The sequence below is a fragment of the Microcaecilia unicolor genome, chromosome 9 (assembly GCF_901765095.1).
Source record: "Microcaecilia unicolor chromosome 9, aMicUni1.1, whole genome shotgun sequence".
NCBI classification, from domain to species: domain Eukaryota; kingdom Metazoa; phylum Chordata; class Amphibia; order Gymnophiona; family Siphonopidae; genus Microcaecilia; species Microcaecilia unicolor.
The window spans coordinates 115556673-115571441 of record NC_044039.1 but is presented as its reverse complement, the minus strand read 5'-3'; positions in this window follow the sequence as shown (position 1 = coordinate 115571441).

Here is a 14769-nt window from a genome sequence, read left to right as displayed (position 1 = left end):
AGGCAATAGTACAATTCATATCAAATCTCACAATCATGGATACGGGTAGATCCCTCCAAATATCCTTTACTATCTGCTAGCAATTTGGAGACATTTAACACGTACAAGGATGACACATCCATGGCCAGGTGTATCCCCAAGTATTTAAAGGAAGTATCTGCCTACTTAAGAGGGAAATTGGATCCCTAAATCCGTCGCTGTGCAGAGGAAGGTATAGCTTCTGATTTGGCTAAGTTCAAACAGAACCCCACATAATCCCCACATTCATCAAATGTCTCCAACAAAGCACCTAATGAGCACTCAGGCTTGGTAAGATATACTAAGATGTCATCTACAAAGGCAGCCACCATAATGTGTTTTTTTAAAAAGAAGGTGCTACAGTGGTTTCATCCTTATTTAGAGTACAGTGATTTTCATAGTTTTTCAAGCACTGCTTATGCCTCGCTTCGATTATTGTAATATTATATAGTCAACGTTTATCAATGTCTGCTCTTCAGACACTTCAACTAGCACAGAACAGTGCTAACACAATATTATTAGACCAGCCCCAATCTATACATGTGACTCTGAATTACACTGGTTTCCAACTGAGTTTAGAGTTAAATATAGAGTACAGGTTTTTATTTTAAACTTCAGCAGTATTGTCTATCTTTTTATCTATTTTCTGTGTTATTATACATTTGTATTCTTCTTCTCACCCCATATGTTCCTGTCTGCGGTATACTTTTGTAGTCCCGTTGTCGCATGTTGGTAAAACGTATGTCAGACTCATACCACACAAACTACATGCTGGCAGAATCTCTCACCTCAGTCACATGCAGAACACATACCAACCCTCATCAATTACAGAACAGAGGACCAAAAATTAAAGATTGTCCTGTAGCCCGGCATCAGCCCTTCCCTTCTTTTTTTCCCCCCATCCATCCTCATAGCCCAACATCAGCTCTATCCTTCCCTTCCCCACCATCTATCCCTGCAGCTAGGCATCAGCTCTACCCTAACTGCCACACCTCTCCCTGTAGCCTAGTGTCAGCCCTGTTCTACCCTCTATCTATCCCCCCATAGTCTGGCATCTACCCTGCTCTTCCCAATCTCCCTCTCCCTCCACCCTGAACCAAACCAGTATTAAATATAAATATTTTATTTTTTTATTGTCTTGGGCACTGCATAGACCACCCCCACCCAACAAAAAAATACAACCTTTTTTTTAATTATTTTAATGTTGGCACTGAGCCCATCCTGCCCAGAAACCCACCAACATACCTTCCCCCTCCCTCACCCCCCCTTGCTGGGAAGACAAAGGGGGGGGGGGGGGGGCTGGAGAGCCAAGGTAAAAGGAGGAGGCCGCACCCTGGGAGACCAGGCATCTAATGGGATAAGGATGGTGGGTCCAGCTGGGGGCACAAATCAAGGACACAACTGAACAGGGCAAGGACCATTTCTGCTAAGCTACTCAGTGTGGCTAACGCCGGGGCTCTCGCTCTTACCTCGAGACGGGATAAACCAGAGCAGCGGCACACTCATACCGCTTCCCCTTGCCATGTTTCTCTCTCTGTCTCACCTTTCATCCACCTGCCATGCAGCACAAGATCCCTCCCGTTGCACCTCGCTGGGTCCACGCTAATAAACAACCAAGGCAGAGGCGCAGGACTGCGGCTCTCTGCCTGCCGCTAGTTTCCTGTGCCGGTCCTGCCTCTTTTTTTTTTTGTTACATTTGTACCCCGCGTTTTCCCACTCATGGCAGGCTCAATGCGGCTTACATATACAGGTATTTATTTGTACCTGGGGCAATGGAGGGTTAAGTGACTTGCCCAAAGTCTTCTGAGGTAAACTTCCGGGCCGGCACAGGAAGCAATAGCGTAAGCAGAGAGCCGTGGTCCTGCGTCTCTGCCTTGGTTGTTAGCGAGGACCCAGCGAGGAGCAATGGGAGGGGAGGGATCTCGTGCTGCATGGCGAGTGGATGAAAAGGGCCCCTGCTGGATAGGGGAGAAAAGGATGTCCTGGAAGAGAATGGGATGCAAAAAAATAGGCAGGGAGAGTTAGTTTGAACAGGGACATGGGGACTGAGTGGGAGGCAGGAAAGGAAGATTGAGTGGGAAGCAGGAAAGGAGGACACCATGGCCTGGAGGTATGAGTAGGTGAGAGAGAGAGAGTTAATGAGAGAATGAATGTGAATGAGGAGAGCAGTGCTGAGAATGAGAGCAGAAGTTCTTAACCAGTGGTGCCCACACTCTCAAGGGTGCAGGAAGAGATCTGACAAGATGTGGAGAAGGGTCTTAAAATCTACTACGTATCATTTGTAAACACTCAAAAGACCAAAAACTTACATCAGGTATGGATGCTGTTCAAAATTACCACACTGGAAGCCCAGACCAGATATATGTATTAAAAAAGAAAGAAGTCAGGCCAAATGACAGCTGGCATAGTTAAAAAATAAGGTGAAGGAAGCTATTAGAGTTAAAAGAAAATCCTTCAGAAAAGGGAAGAAGGATCTGACTAAAAATAATAGGAAACAGCTAAGAAATGGCAAGTCAAATGCAAAGTGCTGATAAAGAAGGCAAAGAGAGACTTTGAAAAGAAAATTGTGTTAAAAAAACACATAGTAAAATTCATTAGGTATATTAGAAGCAAGAGGCCAGCAAAAGAATCAGTTGGACAGCTAGATGACAGAGGGTTAAAAAAGGGGCAATCAGGGAAGACAAGGCCATAGCAGAGAAGTTAAGGGAGTCTTTTACTAAAGCTTAGCTCGAGTTATCTGTAGCAGGGCCCATTTTATTCCTATGGGCCTTGCTGTAGATAACGTGCTAAGCTTTAGTAAAAGACCCCCTAGATTAATTCTTTGCTTCGGTCTTCACTGAGGAACATGTGGGAGAGATACCAGTGCCAGAAATGGTATTCAGTGCTGATGAATCAGAGAAACAAACAAATCTCTGTAAACCTGGAAGATATAATGGGGCAATTTGAGAAACTGAAAAGAGCAAATCCCCTGGACCGGATGGTATACATCCCAGAGTACTGATAGAATTGAAAAATTTAATTTATCTTTAAAATCCAACATGGTATTGGAAGATTACATGGTGGCCAATATAATGCCAATTTTTATAAAGGGTTCCAGAGGTGATAAGAGAAATTTGTGAACGTGACATTGGTGCCGGGCAAAATGGTAGAAACTATTATAAAGAACAAAATTACAGAGCATATACATAAGTATGGAATAATAAGACAAAGCCGGTGATAGTCAAGGGAAATCTTGTCTCACCAATTTACTACATTTCTTTAAATGGGTGAATAAACATGTGGATAAACGTGAGCCAGTCGATATTGTGTATCTGGATTTTCATAGTACCTCATGAAAGACTCCTGAGGAAATTAGAAAGTCATGGAAGAGGAAGTAATGTCCTAGTGTGGATTAGAGACTGGTTAAAAGATAGAATATAGAGATTAGGGTTAAATGATCAGTATTCTCAATGGAGAAAGGTAGATAGTGGGGTTCCCCATGGGTCTGTGCTGGGACCACTGCTTTTTAACATATTTATAAATGATCAAGAAATGGGAATAACTAGTGAGGTAATTAAATTTGCTAATGACACAAAGTTATTCAAAGTAGTTAAATTGCAAGAGGACCTTACAAAATTGGGAGACTGGGCATCCAAATGGAAGATGACATTTAATGTGAGCAAGTGCAAAGTGATGCATGTGAGACACAGGAACCCAAACCACAGCTATGTGATGCAAGGTTCCACATTAGGATTTACTGCCCAGAAGGATCTAGGTGTCGGCATTGATAATACGTTGAAATCCTCTGGTCAGTGTGCAGCAAGGCTAAGAAAGCAAATAGAATGTTAGGAATTATTATTTATTTATTTGTTACATTTCTATCCCACATTTTTCCACCTATTTGTAGGCTCAATGTGGCTTACATAGCGCCAGGAAAGAAATGAAAAGCAAAAATAAGAATATTATAATGCCTTTGTATTATTCCATGGTGCGAATACTGTGTGCAATTCTGGTCATCACATCTCAAAAAAGATACAGCGGATTTAGAAAAGGTATAGAGAAGGGAGACAAAAATGATAAAGGTGATGGGACAACTTCCCTATGAGGAAAGGCTAAAGCAACTAGGGCTCTTCAGCTTGGAGAAGAGATGGCTGAAGGGAGATAAGTTAGAGGACTATAAAATTCTGAGTGGAATGAAACTGGTAGACATGAATCCCTCCCTAGTACTTTTTCCAAAAATACTAGGACTATGGGGTATGCAATGAAGCTACTAAGTAGTAAATTTAAAACAAACCAGAGAAAATATTTCTTCACAACGTGTAATTAAACTCTGAAAGTCATTGCCAGAAAATGTGGTAAAAGCAGTTAGCTTAGCAAAGTTTTAAAAAGGTTTGTAGAATCTCCAAAAAGAAAATCCATAAGAAATTGTTAACAGGGGCTTAGGAAAAATCTACTGCTTATTTCTAGGATAAGCAGCATAAAATCTGTTTTACTCTTTTGGGATTTTGCCAGCTACTTGTGACCGGGATTGGCCACTGTTAGAAACAGGATACTGGGTTTGATGGACTTTCGGTCTATCCCAGTAAGGCAATGCTTATGTTCTTATTCAACACTGTGTACAATTTATGTAGCATTGTAGCTTTAAGTGTGACTTCTTTGGTGGTACAAGTGCATGCTACTGTAATTTTAGCAACACACTTTAAGTTAACAGCTAACAGTGACATATACAACTGTCAGTAGTCACTAGTGGACATGTAGTTTAGGGTGCAAGGTGGGAAAGAGGGGAGATGGAAAAGGCTAAACAAGAAAGTGGCAGAAGAGACCAGACCAATTAAATAAAATTGTTAGACAGCAAGAAAGAATTTTGCTTTCAGTTTAATTACTGGAATATGTCAGTTTGGAATATGGATATCATTTGTTTGAATTTTAATGCAGTATAAGAAAAGTTGTATGTATGTTCTTTTTTTACGGGTGTCTCCATTTCAGCTTTTGTCTACCCATTTTTTAAAATTTTAGTCACTTATTCTTCATTTGGGGGTCCTTTTAGTAAGGTATGGAAAACGTGACCTTTAGCATGCTCTTGTGCTGGTTCTTGCTGCATGCTAAGGCCATTTTTACCACAGTCATAAAAAATGGCCTTTTTCTATTTTTTGTGTTAGCCATGTATTAATGTTGCCATTAGCACGCAGTCATTAAAAAAAAATAGCATGTACGCACTTGCCACCACCCATTTTGTAGATGGTATGAGCTCACATGCTATTCCTGCGCTAACCAGTTAGCGAGCAGCAGTGTTTTTTTTGTGCCGTTACGCCAACGGTACGGCGTACCGGCACCTTTTTTCAGAGGTCCAGTGATTTTCCTCCCTCCCTGCCCTCCCCAGTGATTCTCCTCCCTCCCCTCTCCCATGGCCAGCGATTCTCCTCCCTCCCCTCTCCCATGGCCAGCGGTTCTCCTCCCTCCCCTGCCCTCCCCGCTCCCATGTCAAACTTTCACTCACTCTAAAAACGAAGTCGCAGGCAGCAGTGAACTGGTGGGCGGCGCTAGTAAAAGCAGCAAGCTCGACTCTGTTGTCCTTTGCTTCCCTGCTGCCCTCTCAGTGTCCCGCCCGCCCTCGTGGAAAGGAAATGACATCAGAGGAAGGCGGGACGCAGAGAGAGCAGCTCTCTGCGTCCGCCTTCCTCTGATGTCATTTCCTTTCCACGAGGGCGGGCGGGACGCTGAGAGGGCAGCAGGGAAGCGAAGGACGACGGAGTCGAGCTTGCTGCTTTTACTAGCGCCGCCCACCAGTTCACTGCTGCCTGCGACTTCGTTTTTAGAGTGAGTGAAAGTTTGACATGGGAGCGGGGAGGGCAGGGGAGGGAGGAGAACCGCTGGCCATGGGAGAGGGGAGGGAGGAGAATCTCTGGACATGGGTGGATGGAGGGGAGGGCAGGGAAGAGGAGGGCTGCTAGACATGGGTGGATGGAGGAGAGGGAAGGGAAGGGAGAGAGAAGAAATGCTGGACATGGACTGAGGTGAGGGAAAAGTGAGGAAGGAGATGAGATGAGGGGAAAGGAAGAGAGGAGAAAAACTGCACATGGATGTAGAAAATAGGCAGAAGCTGGATCCACTGGACAGTCAAGTCTGCGGAGGACCCAGCTTTACTTACGGATGTAGGGCAAGAAATGAAGAAGAAAGGCGGAAAGTAAAGAAATAAATGGAAAGGAAGCCCTAGAAACGGAGTTAAGAGGACAGAAAGCAGCAGAATCAGATACTGAGTCATCATGATCAGAAAAACAAAGTCACCAGACAACAAAGGTAGAAAAAATCATTTTATTTTCATTTTAGTGTATGGAATATGTCCAATTTGAGAATTTACATCTGCTGTCTTATTTTGCACTGGGTATACTGGAGCTGTAACAGCTTACAGAAATTGTTTATAATGAAAACAAATCACGTTATTTTTTTCTCCTATACTAGTATATTTTCAATGATGTCTGTTTATATGCGCTATGGCTGGTATAAGGGGTGTGGCTATAATAGGGGTGGAGTCTTGTGTGGTGACTCCGCCTACAATGAGTACTGGCATCTTTTTTTCTACAAAAAAAGCACTGGCGAGCAGTAATGTAGCTGCGCTGATTACCACAGATAAGCCCCCCTAAAACAAATGTAAAATATTTTTTAGCACACAGTTAGCATGTGCATATTTGGCACTTACCTCAGGATGCCATTTTAAGCTGTGTTAGGCGTGCGTTAGTGCCTACTGCAGCTTAGTAAAAGGGCCCCTTGTTGAGGGCCTGCCTCTGTGTTTTGATTTGAATTCTAGAATTAATTGATTGCCTTTTTCAAATCCAAGCTCAAGCCATGTTTCACACAGGTATGCAAGTTATTTTCCTGGCCACATGGGTTTACAAACTGTGGGCCCTGTTTACTAAAGTGCGCTAGCATTTTTAGCGCATGCTAAAAATTAGCGCGCGCTAACGCTAGAGACGCACACTAAAAATGTTAGCATGCCTACAGCGTGGCTTGGTAAACAGGGCCCTGCACTTGTTAACCCACTTAACGATTCTGCTGCTGTGTATTCCCTGTATAGGGATTTCCAGCGATCTAACTTATTCTGTTTTTCCAATAGGAAGTATACTAATTTCTAGAACCTGTTGTAACATTATTCACAGATTGAGCTGTTGCTGTTTGAGTCCTGGCTGCTACTGCTGCTTTGGTAATGGCAGGTTTGCTATGGGTTCCGAGTGTCTCTCTTGTGGGGTTTTGTATTACTTCATTGTGTGCCTGGTAGTGCAGACAATTTGTTGCTGTTCCTAAGGCAAGATTAGATTTGAATATTTTTCCTAGCGCTCTAGAAATGTTAAGTAGTAGTAGTATGGTAAGTAGTAACATTCTAATTCTTGGAAGAATTTCTGAAAATGTAGGATGATGTGTTCGCGGAATGGGATGTGTGCATATACTGAGGTTCTCTTCCATCCTGTATATAGAGCACCCAGACTCCAGTAGCATATATAGTGAAATGCTTAATGTTTCATGGTATGTATGCCTTGGCTGTTTGTTATCTTTAAGTACTTCCTACCTCAAGATGTCTGATACAAGAAAGCAAAAAAGAAAAAAAAATGTAAATAACTGGGCATCAGAAAGTGATTCAGGGTTTAGTTTTTTTAATTGTACTTTGCGTCTCATCTACAGCTACAAAAGTCGACATAAGGTAGATCACAATAAAATCACGTAAAAATAATTTTAAAGTATATGTAACATAAAACAAAAAGAAAACAATTTGTGCAATCTCAGCCAAGCACATTCTCAAAGTACCAAGCCTTAGCTAGTTTACAAAAATACAAATACATTTGTCTCACTGCAAAATATTAAAGGCAAATGATATTCCAGAGCTTGGGGGCACTACAAAAAGCCCAATGCACCAAGGCTGAATGCATGATTTGGAGGAGGGACAATAAATAATAAAGTAAAAGGTGGATCATGCAAAAGGTTTCCTCACAAGGTCCCATAAGTGGTCAAAGTGGCCCTAGTTGCAAACTCACCCCTAATCAACCAAAGAAGCTGATCTAGATGTGTAGGTATAATCAGGGCTTTTTCTGAGGGGGTACTGAGTACCGGCACCTTTTCCATTGTCTGCTAAAATTGACCCCTGGTCCCTAGGTTTTAATGAAAGAGCTGAGGCTCTACACACCAATTCTGCCTTGTCATAGATTCTGTGACTGGTTGCAGGGGGGCTGGCTATTGTGGGGTGGGTCCCTCAGTGATCACCCCACCCCTGAAGGGTGGCCTGGTGTTTGAGTACTGGCACCTTTTTTGTTAAAAAAAAATGCACTGGGTATAATTATATAAGGCAATCAGAATTTCAACTCCATGGCCCAATCAGCCTGTTCAGTGTACTTGGGAGACAGCTAGTAACCCCTCCATTCTGCAGAGAACCTACTTATTTAATTTATGTAACAAACATATTCATTCATTCTGTTGACTTAAAAACACATGAGAATGCACACATATAGACAATAAGGAACAGTTCAATTCAGGGTAAATCAGTTACACCTTAAATTTTGGAAGTAAAAACAAAAAAAAATAATGTATTTAAAAAAAGGTATTCTAATGTTTTTGAAAGTGAAAATATTAAGACCATAAAACACAAAAGAAAAATGTAATTTATAGCAGTCGAATACTTTATTCTCTGAATTTTCAAGTTTTATCTTTTTTTCCCCAAAATACTTTCAAATGAAAGCTAGTCAAATGGTCTCACTATTGCATATGCCCTTGACCGTCTACAATTTTACAGTAATTGCCTTATTAGATTATAACTCCACAGCTGAGCCCTCCCATACATGTACACATAAACATCAAGCACATGGAGTAAAAGTTATGCATGCCTCAACCTTGGTGTAAGATCCTCCAGTGCACAAAACTAACATCGATACAAACATGCAAATATTAACAGATGATCCTATACCTCTCTTTACCCCATACTCCGCACAAGTCAAGAACAGTGTAAATATAGAAAAAGAAGAAGCCTTTACCTTGCCCCTCCCTTTCCCAGAGAGGGGGGGAGCGTCTTGCAGCAGACAGGAGGGAGGGACAGGGCTCAGGGCAGCCCAGAAACGGTGCTTCAAATGGAGACTTGCACTGACACCTTTTAGTTAAAATGTTTAAAATGCTCCAGCACTGTTATAAAACTAAGAACTCAGGTGCCCATAGATGCCAGAGGTGTGCTCTGACTTTCTTTGTTGAAGAAGTTTTAACTATGAAATGTTACAAATTCTGAGTTTCCCAGTTTGGGGTTTAAAAGTGATTTTAAATGTTCAGGTTTTCACAAACACTCTGAAGCTGTAAGATGGTGTGAGAGGCTTAAAAGATCCAGACAAAGGAGCTTTACTATTTAAATTTTATGAGTTTAGTAACTGTGGGGGGGGGAGGGGGGATGTGCCAGTGATGTCTGTTACAAAGCTCCTGATTGGCTCTCTGAGGCCCCAGAGAAAGCTGGGAACTTGAGGGGCAAGTGAGGCAAGCCTGAGGGGCAGTGTGGAAGGCAGCCAATAGGAGCCAGGACCTGGTAAAGGGCATGAATTTGGACCAATGAGGTGACAGGAAGCCAGGCAGCCAGGAAGGAAAAACGCAGAGGGCTGACCCAGGACACGGCCACAGCAGCAATCAAGAAGGCTCACTTCCACTCCTGTCTATTAAACCTATCTAGTCCACTGTAAACTAAGAAGCCAATTTGGTTAATCTCTGTTTCCACTCCCCCTGCGCAGCCATCATTCTAGTTCACTCAAAACAAAGCAAGCAAACCTATGAGCTGCTGCATCCACATTGTTTGTTCTTGTTGGTCCACCTGTAACATGTCTAAAGCTATTTCAATTGGATAGGCAGTGCCTTAAAAGGTGGAGGGCAAAGGTTTTTTGTTTGTTTGTTTTTTAACTTATTGGACAGCTTTTTCAAATTTATTTGAAAGCTTCCCATATGTACATATAAATATGATGAAATAACAATTGAATATCACTAAAACAGCTTTAAAAAGTATTATAGCTGGTAGAAACAGCAATTTTTACACTGTATTTTGTACTTATTTTTCTACACTAAAGACTAAATAAATACACTGTATATACAATACAGATGGCCAAATTTCAGTGAGGATATCCTGTTTCCTAATGGGTTTATCTTAACTGTTTTAATCTGCCTTAGGAAGCCTGGTGTTATAAAGATGATGGAATATATTAAAATTAAATGGAAGTAGAATTAAACTCACCTTTCATTGGGGCACATGGAATCACATCTTCATCTGTTTTGTAGAAGTTTACCTTTTAGATACACAAATGGATTGTTTTGAACATGTTTCAGGAGAAAGTGGTTTTATAAGTCAAAATAAAAATAAATATTTTGTTTCATTCAGATCTTTTGTTTAAACATAAATGGGTTATAAGCCCCTAATGCAACCCATTGGTTTTCTTATATTTTGTTCTTGTAATGACTTATACTGTGCCAAAACTGAAAACTCTTATCTCTATCTGGTCGATAATAAAAGGAGCTCATTGTGAACACTATGCACCCTAAAAGGTTGTTTTGTCATTGTACATGAGGAATTGTGATATTGAATAAATAAGTGTATGATTGTGGCCCTAGTCATGCATCCTATGTTTACATAATCCTTTCAAGAAATACAGTTAATCTTTTAACTTATTAGTGGAGCATAAGCACGGAGGCATGGTATGGTCATATTTTCAATATGGCAATACTTGGGCCAAGTACAGATTATTTGAGTTAGTCTGCACTGGATCAAACTTACTTAGCTTGTGCCATCACTATCCAGCAGGTAGTGTCTTAAAATGTGGAGGATAATGGATTTTTTTAAACATTTATATCACACATTATCCCAAGCAAAGTCAGGTTCAATGTGGCTTACATTTGAAAACAGTGAGACAGAATAATAGAATTCAGTTATATCATGGGAACAAATAGATGGATATGTCTGAAACATTTAACAAAGTTGAGATTAGCATATATACCCAACTGGACATTTAAACATTTGTCCTTTAATGATACATGTTCAGAAATCCATAATCATTAGTATAGGCAGAACAGGCATCCATCACAATGCAAAAGTAAACAACAACTTCTACAGAGTACATCCAAAATGTAAATTTTATTTCCTTATTTCTAGCTTCCAAAATTCCAGACAAATGTACTGATCCTGATTCTGCACAAGCCAGCATGTTTTAAAATATTGTGAGATTAGCAGTTCATAGGTTTACTTGCTTTGTTTTTAGTGTATGGGGATGACGGCTGCACGGGAAAAGGGAAAATTAGAGTAACCTAATTGGTTTCAACGTTTTGACTTCACTTGATCTCCTGTCTATTAAACCTCCTTAGTGAATAGCAAACCAAATTGCGCAGCCTAGTACACAGGGGACAGGAGACGTAGAACATCAGGAAAAAGAATAGCAAGCCCAGAGGCAAGCTGGGAAGAAGGGCAAGCCCAGGCAAAGAGAGGAAGCTGCAAGCATGCTCTGAGAAAAGAAAAGAAGAGAGAAGATCAGGTACGGGCAGGAGTGTGCTGCAAACAGGGACAGAGGATGGCAAGTTCAGGCAAGAAGAGGCAGCTGCAGGCTGGAGGAGAAGATCAAGCCCAATCAGGAGTGTGCTGCGGAATGGAAGAGAAGGACCCACTGACGAGCCCTGGATGGAGATAACTAGTGAGTCCTGTAAGGGACCGGGCACCAAAGCAGACAGGAACAGAGGAGGAAGAGGAGGAGAAGGGGCTCTAGAGCGAGCCGGGGGGTAGAAGACGAGCCAAGCTTCAGGGGGAGCTGGGGCCAAGACGAGCTGTAGCCACAGAGGCCATTCCTCAGGCAGAGAGAGAGAAGCAGAGGAGGAAGAGGGACCACACTGGGGAGCTGGAACGCGTTGGAAGCAGTGCAGAGCTGAACAGAGAGCAGCGTGGCAAGGGCCCTTAATCCCCGAGAAGTCCACCCAGCACATCCCTCCATGTGTGTGTTTGCCTGTCCAACGAGGGGAAAGCCGGCAAAGGGAAGAAGCCCCACAGAAACCCCCCCCCCCCCCCCCGAGTGTCCAGATGCCAAGAGAACTGGTTCTAGAGTGTCTACCTGCAGCAGGATCCAGCACAGGAGCCTCCTGGTTCGATGTCTGCACCTAAGACAGCCTGCCTTGGGGAAGGAGCTGCCCAGCCTAAGCCTCGAGCCCTGTGAGTGCCTGCAGTTAGAGGCCTGCAGTTCATCAGTTTGAGTAGTTTGTGTAGAACAAAAAAAAAAAAGGGAAACAAAAGAAAAGGGTACTTTGGGGGGGGGGGGTGCAGATTGGAATTTTCCTTGCTTTTCTTTTTATTTGAATTTAGTTAGCCAACAAGTTCCCTTGCCAAAGAAAAATATTGACTAAGACACACACACACCCCTGGGCACAGGGAGTAAGGGTTTTCATTTTTTTTAGTTCTTTTGAGTCGGAGTAGTAGGTATCCTGGAGTTCCTGAGCCGGTGAGTTGACCTCAACAACTGAGACGTAGGCGTGGAGACAACCAAGGTACCCAATGCAAGACAGCGCCGATGCTAGGAAAGATTTGATATACCGGTAACATAATTATGTGCATTCAAATTGATCCTAAAAAGAAAAAAATCTCAGATCTGAGCACACTATTTGTATACACACATAGTGAAATACTTGCCTAAAGGGAGTCTGGGTATATGGGGGCCCACTGGGGTTTATAAAGGAATCTAAGGTTTGGGGAATAAGAAGCCTGGTCACTGAGGGACAGTATTTGCACTACATTAAAGGGTAAAGATAGTGGTGTGTATTTATTTGGAGCTGTAATCCGTGAAAGGGCTAATAGTAGGGCGACTGAGTTTTAGCAGCAGGGATGCGAAGTAACAATTGGGGTTGTGTACATGTTTTGGATGTTTTGTGTTATTGCAGAAGTGAGGTTGGGGTCTTGGTAACTGTAATTTTGAACATCTTATTGCCTTTGTATTTAACATCTTGCACTATTTTTATTTAATACTATCAAACTTTAATAATTGATACCAACTTTAAGAAACATATCCATGTGTTTCTATTTACTTTACTATTTAATAAATATGTAATATTTTTCTTCTCAAATTCCTTGGTTGTGTGGAGTTTATTTGAGAACCCTATTTGAAACTGCGACATTCCTATCCATTTCTTTATTTATTTATTGTAATTACCCATTCCACCACTAGGTGATTTACAACAGCCCTAAATAAACCAGACTACAATTCCCAGCATGCCCCTTGTAAAACTACAAGACTGAACCCCATGATCTCGGTCTGAGACTGGGGAGTCACAGGATACGACACTACTCACAGCTTCCTCCTGCACCCTATTTTCCCTCACCTCTGCAGTATGTTCCCTCCCTTCCGACATCCAGGGAAAGCCGCATGTGGTACAGCCCAGGCTCCGTTCCCTACAACTATAATCACTCATATGTATAGAAGCCCCCAAGTACCATCACTTTAACGCGCCTCCCTCGTCTCCACTGCCTAGCGACCAACAGAGCGTCATCCCTGCCCTTACCAGCCCTAATGACACAATTGTTTCAGATAGGCTAGTGCTCGCCTACTGTAAAGCAATAAAAGAGGAATAAGTCTCTGTCCCCTCCCCCCCCCCCCTGTCATTTTAATGTAATCTGCATATTTCCAGTGAGCCGGAGTTTTGTTGAAACATGAGACTGTGTATTCTGTGTTTTCCACATTGTGTGTTGTAATTCCATTTAGAAAATTATAGACATTGGTATTAATTTCTGGTTCTATGGTAAACCTTTTGTGCTTAAAGCTCTAGTACAGAAAATAATATTTAGACACCGGAGGGAAGATTTAAAATTGGAGTAGGGGAACTTGGCTTTGGCTTTTGCACGACTGTCCACCACAGTGACTCGTTCCAGGAGTGAAGATGCTAAGCACTTAACTGTGGCGAGTGCAGAAGCAAGCAGAAATGGGGGCCCAAGTTTTCTTTCTACACATAGGACACATATTTGAACTCACTTTAGTTACAGAGGAAAGGGAGCTGCTTGGAGCTGTGCCTGTGGGGCAACAATGCTGCTGGTTCTTCTCGAGATCTGCTCTGCTTGGAGTATATGATCAGTCGGGCAAGGTGCGGATTGGGTGGTCACTAGACAAGAGCATGGGCTATCACAAATAGAGCTAGAAGGGGGTACACGCCGGTGCTATTTCCACACACCTTGCCCATCGGGCATTACAGCCCCTTCCCTCCACCTTTAAAATTAGCTATAAAAGACAAACAAAAAATCTCAAGTAAGTCTTCTATACAAAGACCCCAGCCAGTATTAGTGATTCAATTAAACTAATTCTGTATCGGGAGTAAAATCCTGACTTCTATAGAGGACTGGGCAGAATCACACTGTTATAATACCTACACCTCTCATTCTGAAACACATGTTAAATTATTAAACGATTGAAGAACAGAGCTAGAAAGTTTGCCCTTCAAACTCTCCATACTCCACCACCATCACACAAAACACACAAAAATTAAATTCAAGTGTCATTTCTCCAAACATTGCCAGACACCCTGCAAAACAACTGGTAGCACCGATACAGCAGAACAGCCCTAACTCCCAGGACTCAAACTATAAAAACCGTACCTGTTAAAACACAGCACTGTAAATATTTCACTAAGCCCTCGAGCACCGGTATACCTACAATTGGGAAAGTGGAACAAGTAGAATTGCTATACATCCTTACACAGAAACTTCCATGCTAGCAGAATAGGATCAGAATAATATGCCAACAACATTAA